The sequence below is a fragment of the Bos taurus genome, chromosome 13, assembly GCF_002263795.3.
Source record: "Bos taurus isolate L1 Dominette 01449 registration number 42190680 breed Hereford chromosome 13, ARS-UCD2.0, whole genome shotgun sequence".
Taxonomy (NCBI): domain Eukaryota; kingdom Metazoa; phylum Chordata; class Mammalia; order Artiodactyla; family Bovidae; genus Bos; species Bos taurus.
Genome location: NC_037340.1, coordinates 14,898,257 through 14,917,561, shown reverse-complemented (window position 1 = coordinate 14,917,561; position 19,305 = coordinate 14,898,257).

Genomic DNA, 19,305 nt, shown 5'->3' with positions numbered 1-19,305 from the left:
TACCTGGGGTAGGTAATGGAAAAAGAATTCACAAAGACTGTTCCTCAAAAGAAAAAAAAAAAAACTGTGAGAACCTAAGCCATTTGGTGAGGGTTAGAGACTAAGAAGTGTATCACTCTGTGATAGACCTATTTTATGTCCTGTGTAAAGGATAGAGATGAGCTAAGAAACAAACTGTCATGTGAGAAAAGACAGCATCTTCAAAATGCACTGTCCAGCCCTGCGTCTACCAGCTCATGTTACAAGGATAGAGGAAGAACCATCCAACTAAGCTCATCCCAAATTCCTGACTCATGCTGCTGCTAAGTCGCTTCAGTCGTGTCCGACTCTGTGCGACCCCATAGACAGCAGCCCACCAGGCTCCCCCGTCCCTGGGATTCTCCAGGCAACAACACTAGAGTGGGTTGCCATTTCCTTCTCCAGTGCATGAAAGTGAAAAGTGAAAGTGAAGTCGTTCAGTCATGTCCGACTCTTAGCGACCCCATGGACTGCAGCCTACCAGGCTCCTCTGTCCATGGGATTTTCCAGGCGAGAGTACTGGAGTGGGGTGCCACTGCCTTCTCCAACTCATAATCACAGTCAAAATGACTTTGAAGGTACTAAGACTTGGGTTAGTTTGCTGCAGGACAGCAGATAACAGGACCACTTGCTGGAAACAAAAACTTAATGAAAGAAATATTTATGACTAAGAAACACATTTAGCTCCTTGATATCCACTGTTTGACTCAAAACTACAATGAGAATAATGATGGCATCACTTAAACATCCTGTAGTCTAGTGACGTTTATCCAAAGGAGTTCTATTAAGTGACAAAGAAAGCTACGTCTCATCTCATTACAGGCTGACTCTGTAATGTCTCTGAAATTTTGAGACTATCACACCTGGGTAGGGAAATCATTTTAAGGCCCCTAAACCCCAGACAATTTGGAAGAAGTACAGAGAAGAACAATCTCAACTCTGACCCACACCTCTCCCAATTAAGAAATAAAATTTAAAAAACAACAAAAAAAAGCAGAACTCTAGCAAGAGTCTACCCCACACGTAAAACCACAGTGATTAAAGAGCAGTCTGGCTGGAGATAAAAGACAAAGCATGTAGCTCACTATATGAAAATATGCCTCAGGGCCAGCAACTGGTAACTACAGGAAAAGTATGATCTGAGGCTAGAAATATTTCAGAGACATTTTGCACCAGCAATTGAACTTTTCATGAGGTGTTATTAATACATTAAAAAAATTTTTTTTCAAATTTAATTTTTCCCCCAAGTTTACATTAACAAACTTGAAGCAAAATTGTGAACCTATGGAAGAAACAGACTTTACTGAAGGTTGAAGGAGGGGAAGGCTTATTTGTATCAAAACACTAATAAACTAATTGACTTTCTCCCCTGATTCTTACTTAGAGGAAACTTTCCATGGGGCCCCAGCCTCTCCCAATTTTGCCAATCTCCGTGTTTCTCCTCATTAGACTATTGCTCCCACATTTTCAAAACCCCTCCTTTTAAACTGTGCAGAGCATTTCAGTTTACCCCACCTAAATTTCTCTCCACTTATAACTTTACAAAGCCTGTATCTCTACACATCCAGAGATTCCTTAAGCTAGCTGACTATCTTGAGGCCTCATCTGCTAACTGCGGGTTTGAATCTCTGCCTCTTTCAACAGCCTCTGCAAGGAGGCAAAAGAGATTTCATAAATTATGACTACTTCGTAAAAACCTACTGACTCCAGTCAACTTTGATTTGAAATAGCATTTCTTTTTTTTCTTTTTGTCTGTGAATCTGTGACAGGGTTTAGTGTCGGAGATATCTACTTACTGTGTAGTTTCATTGAAATTAACACCTGAAGACAGGTGGGAGGACAGATTGGAATTATGAGAAGTTGTAGACCTGCCAACTTTAGTCCAGTGATTCTCAACGGAGGACAATTTTGCCCCCTGGAAATATTTGATAATGTTGGAGACACTTGTGTGTGTGCAATGAACTGGGGGTAAGGGATTGATACTGTCACATAGTAGATAAAGGACAAGAACGGTGCTGAACATTATAATGCACAGGACAGCCCCTTAACAAGAATTATCCACCCCAAAACATCACTAGTGCCAAACTTGAGCGACCTTGGTTTCAGCCGAATTGATGCTTTCAAACTGTTGTGCTGGAGAAGACTCTCGAGAGTCCCTCGGAGTGCAAAGAGATCAAACAAGTCAATCCTAAAGGAAATCAACCCTGAATATTCATCGGAAGGATTGATGTTGAAGCTGAAGCTCCAATACTTTGGCCACCTGATGCAAAGAACTGACTCTCTGGAAAAGATCCAGATGCTAGGAAAGATTGAAGGCAAAAGAAGAAAGGGGTGGCAGAGGATTAGATGGTTGGATAGCATCACTGACTCAATGAACATGAGTTTGAGCAAACTCCAGGAGATGATGAAGGACAAAGAAGCCTGGCATGCTGCAGTCCATGGGGTTGCAAGGAGTCAGACATGACTTAGCAAATGAACAAGAGTACCACAGAAGTAAAATGGCTCATCAGGATTGTCCCGAGTTGGGCCAAAATAATTGGCCCTTGATAACTTCACCTCCATCAGTAAGTGAACACAGGCGGACCATCCGGGAAAAATGGGAAAAAGGGTGACACCTGAGGGCTGTCCAGTGACTGCACTCCCGGAACCGAGACAATCATTCTTTCATTAAAGAGGATGGCTGCAGTCATCTCCATTCCTGAGGTTCTTTGTTCTGGCTCTGTGCACAAGTGCACAGACCAGATATTTCATGGAGCTTCCCTTGGACTGCAGTATGCCAGGCTCCCCTGTCCTTCACTATCTCCCAGAGTTTGCTCAAACTCACATCCTTTGAGTCAGTGATGCCATCCAATCATCTCATCTTCTGTCACCCCCTTCTCCTCCTCGTTTTCTCAATTCATTCCAATCTAAGACATATTTCATTGTTTTGTTTTTCCTTTATTAAGCTTAAAATGTCCTACTCACAATTTCTTCCTGCTGCCCATGTCTTATGGATATCAGTTTTCTATATGAACAGTGCTGAGAAGTATTTTGTATCCAAATAGACTGCTTCTTCATATCATCCAAATGAAGATATTTTCCTAACTAAATATACCCTTTTTCCTTCAACCTGTGTGATTCATAAGACATGGACTTGGCTCTCTGCTCATATTCTTGGCTCCCATGAACTCTAAGATGATGTATTTGCCTTCTCTAATATTCCTTTGTCTTTCACTTCACCAAATGATTTTGTCTTATTGGTCAAAGAAAAAGGATTCAGAGTAACATATTTCTTTGATGGAATTAATCAGAGACTGACAATCCAACAAAACTTCCTTGTTACCCAATATTATCATAAATTATCATTTGCCATCTTTTAAAAAACTGTTAAACACTGTTTATTTTTATTATGTCTATGCCAAGAAAGAGAGTCCCTTGGATATCAAGGAGATCAAATCAGTCAGTCCTAAAGGAAATCAACCCTGAATATTCATTGGAAGGACTGATGCTGAAACTAAAGCTCCAGTACTTTGGCCACCTGATGCAAAGAGCTGACTCATTAGAAAAGACCCTGATGCTGGGAAAGATTGAAGGCAGGAAGAGAAGGGGATGACAGAGGAGGAGATGGTTGGTTGGCATCACCAACTGAATGGACATGAGTTTGAGCAAGCTCTGGGAGACGGTGAAGGACAGGGAAGCGTGGTGTGTGGCAGTCTGTGAGGTCGCAAAGAGTCAGATATGACTTAGCAACTGAACAACAACAAACACCAAGAGAATTGTGTCTGAAAAAATAATGAAGACTTGGGAAAAATAATGGCAATTTTGTTTTTCTCATTATTTTCATTAGGGCAGTTTTTAAATTGGCCTTGGATATATTAGTTATTTTGCTGGTATTTTAAATGGTTGAAGCCCAAAGTGTATAAACGATGTTTGAATGTAATGAGGTTTTTCTTTGTGGAATATAGTCTCTGTTATAAAAACATGAATGATGGTAGCAATGAATGGAATATGTTAATAATTATTCATAATTGTTAATTCTAAGTTTAATAATTAACATAAAATTGCAGAAAGAAACATTTGGTCATATATAATATGCATATTGTAAAACGACTTTGCACAATCAGTGCAGAGGAAGTTAATGAGTGCCCATTTGAAACCTCTAGTCATTTATGTTTATGCTTATTAGTATACAATAATTAATAAAATAATTGGTGATAAGAAAATGGAGTATGTAAATAGTTCTCCATATGTAAGCCACCAATGATGACATTTTTCTTTGGAAAAAATGGTTCATACATGTCACATTTTTAAAAGGCCGAGTTTGGCACATCCATTTCAGATACTGGATTCAACTTTTATGGAGTGGATTCAAGACTCTCATTTGCTATAAAGAAATAAGCGTTTCTCCTCTTTGAGTTTTACAGAGTACTGACAACAGTGCATTATTGGCATAAAGAAGGTTATTCTTTCCTCTGTCATTTTCCAAGTTTTATGAATTTGACATCTCTTTTGCTCCAATGGACTTCCCTTGTGGCTCAGCTAGTAAAGAATCTGCCTGCAGTGCGGGAGATCTGGGTTCGATCCCTGCTTTGGAAAGATCCCCTGGAGAAGGGAACAGCTACCCACTCCAGTATTCTGACCTGGAGAATTCCATGGACTATATAGTCCATGGGGTTGCAAAGAGCTGGACATGACTGAGCGACATTCACTTTCACTTCTGCTCCAATCCCCACCTTCAGGGGATAAAACTAATGCTCAATTTCAATGCAGATGTTTAAGAGAAAGAAGAGACTTAAGATCCATATTATGTGGGACAGTCCAACTGCTATAATCAACACTTCCCAAATGGTAAAATCATCTAGTAAAAGTTTATTGGTAAAGTCATCTAGTAAAGGTTTATTTCTGGCTCACAAGACTGTCTGTGGCAGGTTCATTCTGAGGAGGGAGGCCATCGCCTGGTGCTTCGAGGTCTATTTTATGCTGTGTGCAAAGCCACACAGTAGTTTCAGGATCCAGCCTGTCATTTTCATCCACATGGACAGACCTCAGTCACCTAAGGCTAGGAAAGCACAGGAACGGATCTGTGTTCCCAGGAAGAAAAGAAAATGGGATTTGGTGAACAGCATCATCTCTGCCACAGACTGATTTTGGAGCAATTACTTCCCTCATACATACATACATATATATATGTATGTATTTTTTTTTTTTTTTTGCTATACATTCCTGACCTAAATCTTTTTTCTACATTATACCCCTGGCCCTGGACTGTATTGAAACCTCAGGTTATCCTAGCTTACTGACCCTCATCAGTTTGCAAGGAGAATTAAGAACAAAGAGGACCATTCAGGATGGTGGAGGGCTACTCTGAAGCAGCAGATCGCCCTGAAGGCCCCCAGAAAAGCTCCCTCTGTTATCACTGATGTGACCTCCACCACGACAGCCGCCACCTACATGCACCTACACCCTGGTGCCTCAGCCAGCTCACCTGCCCTCTTTAGACCCAGCACACACATCACTTTATGTATGAAGTATGAGTGAGCTGAATTTTTTATTATCTTAGGTTACCTGATAGCACAGATAGTAACTGAGACTGAAGGAGAGGAAACACATTGCTGGAAGAGGAAGAAATGGATATGATGCTTAGTCAGAACTGACTGAAATGCAAAAGAGAAAAGGACAGAGTAGTTATTGCTGATAGAAGTGCATTCAATCCTCATTCAACTTAACCTAAAAAAAATCTCCAAAAGAAGTGAATGACAGAGCAAATGGATGGCATATGAATATGCATTTTTAAGACCTTTTGCCCACACTGGCTAATTATACTATAATCTGTGTCAAATTGGAAAAAGAAAATATTTTGCATGGTCAATAGCTTTGACTCAAGAGGACGTGTGAAATAATACCTCTCTCCCAAACCCATCTGGTTGGCTGAAAAATAGCTAATTTTTTTCTAAATACTCACACAATATATCACTATTGTATTGGACAACCTAAGGTGTGGGTTGAAGTGTTGATGCTGTTTATAAAGCTCAAGCCCAGGCTGCTGAGGGTGAGAAGAAAGGTTGGCATGAGGTAGAGATAAACTGATTGTAGTGTTAGTCACTGGAGAAGGCAATGGCACCCCACTCCAGTACTCTTGCCTGGCAAATCCCATAGACAGAGGAGCCTGGTAAGCTGCAGTCCATGGGGTCACTAAGAGTCAGACACAACTGAGCGACTTCCCTTTCACTTTTCACTTTTATGCATTGGAGAGGGAAATGGCAACGCACTCCAGTGTTGTTGCCTGGAGAATCCCGGGGACGGGGGAGCCCTGTGGGCTGCCGTCTGTGGGGTCGCACAGAGTCGGACACGACTGAAGTGACTTAGCAGCAGCAGCAGCAGTGCTAGTCACGGCTCTGATAGTGGCTTCTTCAACACACCCTGTGAACGCCAACTGCTTGCTCAGAAGCTGTGTTTGCTTGGCAAGCAAGACTTTCCTGTAAGGTTCACATGGAGAGATCACACGGAACAGCCTCCCATGAAAGAGGAAGGTGGGGGAAATTTATCTAAGTCTTCCAGTCTTCTATCCCGCGTCACCCCAAGGAGAGCTAACTCATTTCCTCTTTCAAACTGGATCATTCAACCCCTTGTCAGCCTCTGAGCAACTGAATATCATGCTGTTTGTTGGACATTTCACCAAAGTATAGCATTGGAAAGGAAAATCAGCATGGATAGATAAGTCATTGACCATCAGAGAGGAAAGAGACAGTTAAGGAAAAATGACAAGGTCTACAAGGTTTATATCCCAGACAGCACCCATTTCAACTGCTAATGTTCATTTGTGTGTTTCAAACAAGACCTGTGTGTTCTCTGGGGAAGTGATCATAACATGCTTTACAAAATAACTTCCAGCCAATACTGCATTTATCACTTGATAGTTGCCCCATTCTAGCCAGTGAATTGTGGTGGCATTTCAAATCCACAGACATCAATTGTCCTCTAAAACTCCATGCCTAACATTATTTTTACAATCTATGTATTTGCTATCTACCCAGTGGCTGAGTGGTAAATAATCTGCCTGCAATGCAGGAGATGCAGGAGACACCGGTTCGATCCCTGGGTCAGGAAGATCCCCTGGAGGAAGGCATGGCAACCCACTCCAGTATTCTTGCCTGGAGAATCCCATGGACAGAGGAGCCTGGCGGGCTAAGGTACATAGGGTCCCAAAGAGTCAGACACGACTGAAGTGAGTGAGCATGCATGCACAGTACACAATTATCTTGGCAAATTTCTACGTGCACTTACTCAGAAGAGTGACTGTAGAAATATACTGCATAGACTTGCTGTAGAATTGCAGAGTCCCTGCTCAAGGTAGCCTAGCCTCCCCTTTCATCAGTGCATTCTGGGGATCTGGCTTATAGCTGGAAACTGGATAAGTAATCATGACTTTCCATTGCAAGAGTTATCATTAACTTTCTGCTAACTTATTCTTGACCATTTCCCAACTACACCAGACATTCAGCTGTCCATGTGTCTCACTTCAATGATATTGTCCTGACCTGACCCGCTAGCTGCCACCGTAGATCTTTGGGAGTCAGTGTCCCATTTGCCACTGCCCATTGTGATGATTATATCCATCTTGGTGCTAATGATTAATTGTTGCTACTTGCACTCTGTCTTCCCAGAATCTCCTCTTTCCTAGACTGAATAGAGAAGCAAGGTTAATGGCTGAATTTTCTAAAGGAAAGAGAAAAAAAAAAAATACCCTGCAGAGGACAACTGAATCCTACCAAACTATCAAGGACTCTGGTGGTACCCATCCTCACCTCTGACAGTGTATTTTTCACTCCCTTGTTAGTGGAGGATCCTTCATTGGTTCTCAGGGAAGTTAGTCATGTGATAAGTTCTTGAACTATGCATAAAAAGAATCATTATAACATTCTCATATACTAGAACTTTCTGACTTCCTCTTTAACATTTTGCCAAGGAAGTTCTTACAGTCCTATTTTGATTATTTCTGGACACAATTAAGTCCAGACTTCTGAGATCAAACACAGAAAATTATCAGGACAAGCTTCAGGCAGTTGTTTCTAAAGATTAAATCCTGACTCATGAGATTCTGAGCCTATTCGATCTCGCTTTCCATTTCCCTTCCCAGGGTTGCAGTCTCAAGACCCAGACCCGTAGGTACTTTCCGGTTTCTTGTCACAACATACCCTGTTCTGCCACCACTTTTCCAGGGTAGGCTATTTATTCCTGGAGGATCACTTTGATTTCCCCTTTGAAGGTGAGCTAAGACCCAACTTCGGTTTGACCTGTAGGCAACGTAGGGCAGTGGGAACATATCTGGAGGAAAATGTGTCTTATTGCAAGATGGCAGCCTCATGTAAGACTATCACATAGTCTTTAGGTAAGAAGAGACTGGCCCGCATCCTATGGCAACAGAAAAGGGCTGAAATTTGGGGTTTGTTATTGTCAAGTTCATTTACCCACGGCCCCATCTCTTTCAAAGTCCTAACTTTGTCATAGAAGAACCACCAAGCCTGTGAATTTCATGTCCTCTGACTTACTGAGTGTACATTAATTTGGAAAATTTCTTCCTGGATTATTTTAATCTAATATTTAAGGTCTCTACTGCCATCTTGAATAATTACTCCACACTCCTTATAATAACATGGTTCCTAAAATTGCTAAGGTCCCTCCCTCCCAAAGTATTGCCCTCCACCCGCACATCATAATTACTACTGATGGATGCCTAGGTAATTATGATACCACTTGATGCCAGCAATTTTTGTTTTCAGAGAGGTAAGGGACCGAACTCCAAAGCCCTGTGCCAAGGCACGTGTTAACCTCGTCACTCTCAAAAATAACATGAGGCAAAGAATACAGTGCTAACAATTCATTGGGATTTTCAAGTACAAGGCTCTGAGGGCCAGAGAGAAAAAGCATAACTGAGTCAGGAAAGAAACAGGCAAGGAGAGGAGCACAGATATTGTGGCAACCAGATTTTTAAAAAGTAATCATCACATACTGAAATATTTCATCATTTTTAATACACTTTTGTGGTTCTGATCCTTTCATGATCGGATTCAGCATATTTTGCATATATCATTTTCATTGCTGTTTATATAGTATGAACAAAAACCTTATTTACACATGAAAGCAGGAGATAGCACATATTTAAGAGCAAATTCTCCAGTATCTGAAACAGACATAATCTCTTCTAGGTTATCTGGATTGGAAGGTGGAGTAGTTCGTATGCGTACAAGAATAAAGACATTTCAGCACGTCAAATTATACAGGAAATGTCTTTGCTAATGGTTTACTGAGATAATACATCAGAAGTACAAAATCAATAAAATAGGCACTTTCAAGCTATCATCTTCAAAACCTATCTCAAATGTCCCTCGTTTTTGGAACTTGCCCTAGGTTGGGCTGGTTACTTCCTCATATGTATTCATTTAGCAAGAACTGCATCATTTCATATGCTTCATATCTCTTTTCCCCCAGTTTGAAGTTCAGTGTTGGCATTTTTCACCTGCCCTTCTGTCTAATACAGTGACTAGCATGTGCAATGTTTTAATAAATAGATGAATTAAAATGGCATTTTTATTTCCGAATGCCTCAAGCTCTTGAGTCTTGCTTGTTTTACCTTTCTCAATAATAATTACCCAGACATTCCTTCAGGCATTCTAGGTTCTTATGGTCTATTCGGTCGAAATATTCTCTCAAGAGAGGAGATGAACCTTAGTTTCACTAAAATGTAAATGAGTTTGAAAAGCTTAAGGATAACATAATACATAATAAGTATAGATTTCTCACACCATTTCAAAAACCTTGGAAAATGCAAAAAGAATGATTATCAAAGAAAAGGAAACATTAGTTTTGAAAGTATAGCTATTTATTGGTTTTCATCTGAATGTGCATGTGTGTGTGTGTATGTGTACATGTGTGCATGTACATGGAGAAATTAACTTTCCCCTAAAACTGGAGAATTAGGATGTTTCATGAAATTAATGGAAAGAGTATCCTAGAAAGAATAAAAGGAGGTCTGGATAAATTAAAGATTTTATCTTTAACCAAACTGGAGTAATTTGCTAAATTAACTTGTCTTAAAGAGACACATACAGAGACATTGCAAAATAAAGAAAAGATAAAAGGAAATTAGAGAATGTAATATGGCATATAGACAGCAATAGTTAGAAATAAAGGGGAGCAGAGGATACCACTGTAAAGGAGAGAGAAGATTTATACCTATGAAGGCGACAAATGTGCCCATTCATTATGTGAAAAGAAGCTATAACATCTTTCAACTTTTGTGTGGACAAAAATCTTGCATTCATTTTTCTCCCAAATTCTATAAGAAAAAGACCAAGGAATAAATTAAAAATAAAGACATATAAGCATAAAAAATGATAGTCCTGTCCCTTTTACCCTATCTAAATTGTCAAAATATTGTTCTTGCAGATGTTTATAAATTTGTGCATCGCCAAATATGTTTATTAACAAGAGTTTAAAGTTCTTATAATTTTCAAACACAGCTGATGACTTTGGCCCTCTTTTTTCTTTGAGTCTTGATCACAGAACTATCATTATAATTATCCAGATTTAGTTAAGAAACAGACACCATTCGGGGAGAAATAAAAATAATATTCATGAATCATATGTGATAGATTAGACTTTTGTTGTTTAGTCACTAAGTCGTGTCTGATTCTTTTGTGACTCCATGGACTGTAGCCCTTGAGGCTCCTCTGTTCATGAGATTTCCCAGGCAAGAATACTGGAGAGGGTTGCTATTTCCTACTCCAGGGGATCTTCCTGAACCAGGGATTGAATCTGGGTCTCCCATATTGGCAGACAGATTCCTTGCCACAGAGCCACCAGGGAAGCCCATAGAATAAGTAATATTTTTACACATGCTTTTCTCAGTAAGAATCTGACAGAATGGAATTGATGTGGCAAAAGAGGTAATTAAATTATATCTCCTATTATTACTCCATAACAAAGATTTAGCATTTGCCTTTGAATCTGGACTGCTGCATCATCAAAGATCATGTCTAATGTCCATCCCTTAAACACAGCAAAGACGAACAATGAAAACATTCACTGCTTAGCTATTACATCACTATTTACAGGTTTTAATTGATAAATTCATCTTTTTTGTCTTATTAGACTAGTTATTGACTACAGATAACAGCCTTGTCTAACTCAATGAAACTAAGCCATGCCCATGGGGCAACCCAAGATGGGCAGGTCATGGTGGAGTGATCTGACAGAATGTGGTCCACTGGAGAAGGGAATGGCAAACCACTTCAGTATTCTTGCCTTGAGAACCCCATGAACAGTATGAAAAGGCAAAATGATAAAATACTGAAAGAGAAACTCCACAGGTCAGTAGGTGCCCAATATGCTACTGGAGATCAGTGGAGAAATAACTCCAGACAGAATGAAGGGATGGAGTCAAAGCAAAAAGAATACCCAGCTGTGGATGTGACTGGTGATAGAAGCAAGGTCTGATGCTGTAAAGAGCAATATTGCATAGGAACCTGGAATGTCAGGTCCATGAATCAAGGCAAATTGGAAGTGGTCAAACAAGAGATGGCAAGAGTGAATGTCGACATTCTAGTAATCAGTGAACTGAAATGAACTGGAATGGGTGAATTTAACTCAGATGACCATTATATCTACTACTGTGGGCAGGAATCCCTCAGAAGAAATGGAGTGGCCATCATGGTCAACAAAAGAGTCCGAAATGCAGTACTTGGATGCAATCTCAAAAATGACACAATGATCTCTGTTCGTTTCCAAGGCAAACCATTCAACATCACAGTAATCCAAGTCTATGCCCCAACCAGTAATGCTGAAGAAGCTGAAGTTGAATGGTTCTATGAAGACCTACAAGCCCTTTTAGAACTAACACCCAAAAAAGATGTCCTTTTCATTATAGGGGACTGGAATGCAAAAGTAGGAAGTCAAGAAATACCTGGAGTAACAGGCAAATTTGGCCTTGGAATACGGAATGAAGCAGGGCAAAGACTGATAGAGTTTTTTCAAGAAAATGCACTGGTCATAACAAACACCCTCTTCCAACAACACAAGAAAAGACTCTATACATGGACATCACCAGATGGTCAACACCAAAATCAGACTGATTATATTCTTTGCAGCCAAAGATGGAGAAGCTCTATACAGTCAGCAAAAACAAGACCAGGAGCTGACTGTGGCTCAGACCATGAACTCCTTATTGCCAAATTCAGACCGAAATTGAAGAAAGTAGGGAAAACCACTAGACCATTCAGGTATGACCTAAATCAAATCCCTTATGATTATACAGTGGAAGTGAGAAATAGATTTAAGGGCCTTGATCTGATAGGTAAGAGTGCCTGATGAACTATGGAATGTGGTTCGTGACATTGTATAGGAGACAGGGATCAAGACCATCCCCATGGAAAAGAAATGCAAAAAAGCAAAATGGCTGTCTGAGGAGGCCTTACAAATAGCTGTGAAAAGAAGAGAAGCGAAAAGCAAAGGAGAAAAGGAAAGATATAAACATCTGAATGCAGAGTTCCAAAGAATAGCAAGAAGAGATAAGAAAGCCTTCTTCAGTGATCAGTGCAAAGAAATAGACGAAAACAACAGAATGGGAAAGACTAGGATGTCTTCAAGAAAATCAGAGATACCAAAGGAACATTTCATGCAAAGATGGGCTCGATAAAGGACAGAAATGGTATGGACCTAACAGAAGCAGAAGATATTAAGAAGAGGTGGCAAGAATACACAGAAGAACTGTACAAAAAAGAAATTCACGACCCAGATAATCACGATGGTGTGATCACTGACCTAGAGCCAGACATCCTGGAATGTGAAGTCAAGTGGGCCTTGGAAAGCAGCACTATGAACAAAGCTAGTGCAGGTGATGGAATTCCAGTTGAGCTATTCCAAATCCTGAAAGATGATGCTGTGAAAGTGCTGCACTCAATATGCCAGCAAATTTGGAAAACTCAGCAGTGGCCACAGGACTGGAAAAGGTCAGTTTTCATTCCAATCCTAAAGAAAGGCAATGCTAAAGAATGCTCAAACTATCGCACAATTGCACTCATCTCACATGCTAGTAAAGTAATGCTCAAAATTCTCCAAGCCAGGCTTCAGCAATACGTGAACTGTGAACTTCCTGATGTTCAAGCTGGTTTTAGAAAAGGCAGAGGAACCAGGGATCAAATTGCCAACATCTGCTGGATCATGGAAAAAGCAAGAGAGTTCCAGAAAAACATCTACTTCTGCTTTATTCACTATGCCAAAGCCTTTGACTGTATGGATCACAATAAACTGTGGAAAATTCTGAAAGAGATGGGAATACCAGACCACCTGATCTGCCTCTTGAGAAATTTGTATGCAGGTCAGGAAGCAACAGTTAGAACTGGACATGGAACAACAGACTGGTTCCAAATAGGAAAAGGAGTATGTCACGGCTGTGTATTGCCACCCTGTTTATTTAACTTATATGCAGAGTACACCATGAGAAACACTGGACTGGAAGAAACACAAACTGGAATCAAGATTGCCGGGAGAAATATCAATAACCTCAGATATGCAGATGACACCACCCTTATGGCAGAAAGTGAAGAGGAACTGAAAAGCCTCTTGATGAAAGTGAAAGTGGAGAGTGAAAAAGTTGGCTTAAAGCTCAACATTCAGAAAACAAAGATCATGGCATCCGGTCCCATCACTTCATGGGAAATAGATGGGGAAACAGTGGAAACAGTGTCAGACTTTATTTTGGGGGGCTCCAAAATCACTGCAGATGGTGACTGCAGCCATGAAATCAAAAAACACTTACTCCTTGGAAGGAAAGTTATGACCAACCTAGATAGCATATTAAAAAGCAGAGACATTACTTTGCCAACAAAGGTCCGTCTAGTTAAGGCTATGGTTTTTCCTGTGGTCATGTATGGATGTGAGAGTTGGACTGTGAAGAAGGCTGAGCACCGAAGAATTGATGCTTTGGAACTGTGGTGTTGGAGAAGACTCTTGAGAGTCCCTTGGACTGCAAGGAGATCCAACCAGTCCATTCTGAAGGAAATCAGTCCTGGGATTTCTGGGAAGGAATGATGCTCAAGCTGAAACTCCAGTACTTTGGCCACATCATGCGAAGAGTTGACTCACTGGAAAAGACTCTGATGCTGGGAGGGATTGGGGGCAGGAGGAGAAGAGGACGACAGAGGATGAGATGGCTGGATGGCATCACTGACTCGATGGCCGTGAGTCTGGATGAACTCCGGGAGTTGGTGATGGACAGGGAGGCCTGGTGTGCTGTGATTCATGGGTCACAAAGAGTAGGACACGACTGAGCGACTGATCTGATCTGATCTGATCTGACAGACAACCTATCTTTAGATTTCACAGAAACAATGAATTTCACATACCTCAGTATTTCAAGGACAGAAGCAGTCTTGGTAACCATTTCAAATAAAACTACTTATGAAGAGTTTAAAACATGAAGAAAGGAAAACTGTAATAAATGTTTGTGTTGATATATAGAATAATTAATTTAACATATAGAGGATTTAATTTAATGTCTAGTCCTTTCCTGTAGACATCCAGCCTAACAGTCACATTTCTTTCTTGTCCCTTTCTCTGACACTTATGACTCAGGAACATGTTCCTTCTGGGCAGTTTTCCCAAGAATCCTATCATTCCTGTATTATTTCCCCTGTGCCGGTATCACAAGGGTAGTTCCGGACACAATGACCCAGCTTTGCAATCTAAAGCTTTTGTGACTCTAATAATGAGAGTTTCATTTAAAGGTGGTATCATGGCATTATGCTAAGAACACTAACATGACACTTTTGTTTAGGGCTGGTCTCCCAAAAGAAAATCTGTGAATAGAATTATTGTTATTAAAATATGAAATATCCCAAGTTTCTAGTACAACACAATTAAATGTAGTTTATAGGTTTCTGAAGTCAGCTTTTGCCTGGTTCTTATGATGAAGAATGGATTACAAAATCATATGGGGAGAGTAGAAATTTGTGTGGATAACAAAAAATTTGCAGCCAAAGACACCCTTACTATCGTACACTTGTAGGTGGAAGTGTTAGTGTCGGCTAGATCAGGACTGCCGTTATCATACTGGATTCTGCACACACTCCATATGCGTGTTTTGGACATACCATAAGGGCATGGTGCACAAAAATTTTAAATTTTCTAAACACCTTCCCTTTCATCCAACCTAGACAATGACTTGATGACAACCATAACGGTGTCCTTAAGTCATTTCATGTTCAATTTGAAAAATTTATTTAAATCCTTTGGACTTTGTTATTGTTTGAAAGTGGTCACTCAGTCGTGTCCAACTCTCTGCGACCCCATGAATTGTAGCCCACCAGGCTCCTCCATCCATGGGATTTTCCGGGCAAGAGTACTGGAGTGGGTTGCCATGTCCACCTCCAGGGGATCTTCCCAACCCAGGGATCGAACCCGGGTCTCCTGCATTGCAGGCAGACGCTTTACTGTCTGAGCCACCAGGGAAGCGCCTGTTGTTTACTCACTCACTAAGTCATGTCTGACTCCTTTGTGACCCCATAGAGTGTAGCTGCCAGACTCCTCTGTCCATGGGATTTCCCAGGCAAGAATACTGGAGTGGGTTGCCATTCCCTTCTCTGGGATATCTTCCTGACCCAGGAATCAAACCTGCTTCTCCTGCATTGGCAGGTAGATTTCTTTACCACTGAGCCACTAGGGAAGCCTTCGTTTGAACTTAATTTTCCCTTAAGTCAGTGTATCAGCAACAGCAAAAGGTTTTATTTCCCTTCTTGAAAGGGGAGAAATATTATTCCTATAATTTTTACATCTCTCACTTGGGATATTGTTATGGGTTTTGATTGAAATGAGGCTTGAATATTCCAAAAATATATTTAGATAATATTTTCTATCAGTTGAGCTGGAAAATACTCTTGTCTGGTCTCTGGCTTGTTGATTACATTTAAATTATGAACTAAGTGATTTGAGAGATAGGAGACATACCATCAAAGGGTTGTGACAGTCAGAGTGTGGGCAGACTAGGGTAGGCAGGGGCAAGTCTTTATGGAAGAAGCAGGAAATTTATGTGGATGTTGAGTGCTGGCTCAGCTGGTAAAGAATCCACCTATACTGTGGAGACCTGGGCTCGATCCCTGGGTTGGGAAAATCCTCCGGAGAAAGGAAAAGCTACCCACTCCAGTATTCTGCCTGGAGAAGTCCATGAACTATATAGTCCATGGGGTTGCAAAGAGTTGGACACGGCTGAGGGACTTTCACTTCACTTAATTGGCTCTAGCAATCACTTGAATGATTCACTTCACTTGAATCTATACAGGTAGAGATGTGGGTAGACAGAGAAAAGCATGAACACAGAGATGGGGTGGGGATTCTATATTCTAGGCACAATCATGACTATAAAATATGGTTTTGTCTTGTTTTTTCCTTTTGGATTGCAGTGAAGGCACAAAGGTTAAAAGTATGAGGTTAGATCTTAGAATGCTCTGCATGAAGGTCCAGAAGAGTAACAGTTATTATTGCATAAGCAGGGAGGAATCAGCTTGTATAATGTACCAATTGCTTTCTATTTGAATAGGAAAAAGATAAATGTTTGAATCTCTGCAGGTATGTGCATTTATTTGTTATGTGAAAATAACAATGCTTAAAATAAGATGTGCCAGTTACCAAATGCTTCATATAAATCTGCATCTCTAACCCATGAGGTACTGTTTTCAGCTTTATTTTAGAGAAAACAAACCAGCAAAAAAAAAAGTAGTAGCTTTTTTGTGGCAATATTATGCCAAGTATCGAGCTGATGTAAAGACCACCACTTTCAACCACTGAATACACTCTCTGATATGTGAAAGGCAGCATCTCTGTAATACAAAATTCTGTATGCTCCTGCCCATTTCCCTCTGAGTTTCCTTACAAATAAAATCATGTCATCCAAGGATGTCAAAGATATATGGTTGTAACTGAAGTTCTAGGAAGAAAACATTCAGTGAAGGCTAGAAGCAGTGGGAGGAGCTTTCTTCACAAAGGAATCTCATTGGGAAGCTGCTGAATAAAACAACAGCAGTGGGTCTAGAAAAGGGACTTCCCCACTTAGTCTCCAGGTACTTCTCCAGGTACACGTTTATCACTCGGTCTATTTAAAGAGGGCTTCCCTGGTGGCTCAGCAATAAAGAATCTGCCTGCAATGCACGAGCCACGGGTTCTATCCCTGTGTTGGGAAGATCCCCTGGAAAAGTAAATGGCAATCCACTCTATTATTCTTGCTTGGGAAATTCCATGGACAGAGAAGCCTGGCAGCTACAGTCCATGGGGTCACAAAAAGTTGGACATGACTGAGTGACTGAACTTGCATGCACTACTTAAAAAGAGATGAGAAAAAAAAAAAAGGAAAAAAAAAAGAAGAGAAAAAAAAAAAAGAGAGAGAGATGAGAAGAAATATTCTTAAAAAGTAACGCTGGAGCTCTGTACCCAGAGACATTGAATGTTTGTTAGTAATGATGAAGACCTCCCCAGTCATGGAATATAGAATGAATGACATTGATAGATACTTACAGGATTTATTTCAGTGTACTATGAAAACTGATAATCAAAGGAGAAATGACACTCTACTAAGAGTTCAGTGGGATGGTCTTAGGTTATAAGAGACTGAAAAGCTGGGCTTATATCTAAGATAAAAGGTTACAGACTTCGTGAAATTTGTTTTAAAATTCTTGCTGTTATACTCACTGATTATCTGTTATTATTACTGTGGCCACTCAACTAAAAAACTGTATTTAAAATTCTTTTACATTAAGCTTAAATGAATTATTAATTATTCATTATTAATATTTCCATTCATAATATAGCATACTTTAGCTATGAGTTTTGCAGGACTAGAATCAAAGCCACTGAATACCATCTTTCTAAAATTCTTCAGTGGAAGAAATTAGTAACATTAAAACCATGGAGAATGAATATTTAATTAGAAATGTATGTTGCCAATTCTCAGTTCAAATATTGAATAATAAATACTTAGAACATTAAATTTGTTTATAAATTCTTTCCTAATTTTAGCAACACCTTCCCAGACACAGTTCTAAATTATTTTTCCAGTGTCATTACAGATGTATATACTTTCTTTTCAGAAACCCCACTTGGTACCTCAGAAAACTCTCTGTATGTTTTTCTTGGCTCTTGTCCACTTTTGGCTTATTCTGTGACAGTGGCACCCCACTCCAGTACTCTTGCCTGGAAAATCCCATGGACGGAGGAGCCTGGTAGGCTACAGTCCATGGGGTCACGAAGAGTCGGACACGACTGAGCGACTTCACTCTCACTTTTCACTTTCATGCATTGGAGACGGACATGGCAACCCACTCCAGTGTTCTTGCCTGGAGAATCCCAGGGACGGGGGAGCCTGGTGGGCTGCCATCTATGGGGTTGCACAGAGTCGGACATGACTGAAGCGAATTGGCAGCAGCAGCAGCAGCAGCAGGAAAAGACTATAAACGCCCAGAGGACAGACTCTTAACTTTTGGCTTTCTCTCGTGCCTAGTACATTGACTTTCAATGCAAACAGTGCTGTGTTCTTTAAATTTGACTGAAATGAATAGTTACCTAAGTACATGGAAATTTTTCTCCAACCATTCACAGTGCAGAAATCATAAAAACCCCATATTTGTGACCTAGCCTTTAATTTTATCTGTTCCCAAAATGCAATCATCAGCCTGGATATATTTGCACCTACCTAGGAAGGACATGCTTGTACCCAAGGATCCATAAGTACAGTTCATCACCTTACCTGAGATAATGTTTGTGTTTGTGGATAGATACATTGAATTCTCAGAGATTCTGATGTGTCTGATGTTTTATTCTTTCAGTAAAATGGTAACTATAAAAAATAGATACTGTATCACTGTCACAAGGGAGAGATGCCTTGATAGCTGTCTGTGTGTATGGCAAGCCATACAACAGAACTGGCTTAAATTTTTAATCTTAAATAAATCTCATTACTTATAGTTAAATAGTAAAGCTATAGCAACACTGTTGATCTAATAGCCTATGTTTCTGTTCAAAGTACATATAAATCATATTCACATTAATTAAAAAATCTGACTAATACTCATTATGGTACTCTTCTGACCTAGATTATGACTTGAATTTACATTAATTTGCACATTAACTGTGTAAATGGAAAAAATCAGTCATCAGCTTGAACTGCACTGGCTTACTTTATCTTGGTATTCTGAAGAAATGCCTGCACATGCTGGCCTCTTCACTTATTTTGAATTTCATAGTCTTTAAAACTCATCCTGATAT